The sequence below is a fragment of the Pteropus vampyrus genome, unplaced genomic scaffold, assembly GCF_000151845.1.
Source record: "Pteropus vampyrus isolate Shadow unplaced genomic scaffold, Pvam_2.0 Scaffold240, whole genome shotgun sequence".
Taxonomy (NCBI): Eukaryota; Metazoa; Chordata; class Mammalia; order Chiroptera; family Pteropodidae; genus Pteropus; species Pteropus vampyrus.
Window position 1 is genome coordinate 1,260,719 of NW_011889021.1, and position 1,004 is coordinate 1,261,722.

Below are 1,004 nucleotides of genomic sequence, written 5' to 3' on the forward strand. Positions count from 1 at the left end.
CAAGTAGAAAACGTAACAAAAATTTAGACATCTTTCGCAATAGCTACAAAGGATACATAAGATTTTTCCAGAGAAAATGTTTAGACTCTACTTAAGATGCATAATAGGAGATCAGAATAAATGAAGAGTCTTACTAGGTTGATAACAGGATGATATAATAAAGATAGAAATTATTCCAAAAATTAATATATAATATATAATTTTAATATAGTCTCAGCCAAAATTGCAGCTGGATTTTTTTTACAAAAGTGACTCAAAAAATTCATTGTAAAATTTGTATGATAGAATAAAGCTTCTAAGAAGGACGTGTGTGTGTGTGTGTGTGTGTGTGTGTGTGTGTGTGTGTACTTTATATTGCAGAAACAAACACATCGATAGAATAAAGAGAGCTCAAAAATAAACCTATGTTAATGACATCAGCAAGATGGTGGAATAGGAAGTCCTAGCCCCTGTCCCTAACAGAAACACTGATTTAACAATGATATATAGAGCAAAATACCTTTAAGAGAAGTCTATAGTCCAGTTAAGAAGTTACAGTACCCCGGGGAAGCAGAAAACTGAAACCAGCCACATTAAAATAGTGGACATGGCAGAAAAACTCAGAAAAAGATCAATATGCCCCATCTCCCTAAACTATTCCTAAGATCCCTGTTTGATATTCTGCAAACATTACTTTTGCTTCACCCTCCTCAGGCATCTGGAGAGGGAAAATCAAGACACTTTCCCCAGTGTCTTGACATCTTTGGATCCAAAGAATCCAGACTAGTGTGGCCCTACGAATACTAGTGGCTGAGATCTAAGTGATGATGTCTGTGATGAGCATGTGCTGCTGGTTGCTGAGATTCCATGTAAATATGACTCTGATCCAACCACAGACAATGACTTCCTCACATTCTCTTAATGGCCTGCAGAGCATTGGATATGGGTAGGTCCAAACCAGACCACTAGGGAATGCCAAAACATTCATCTCTGCTGCTTGTGTCCTGGGGTCCTCCTGCTTCATC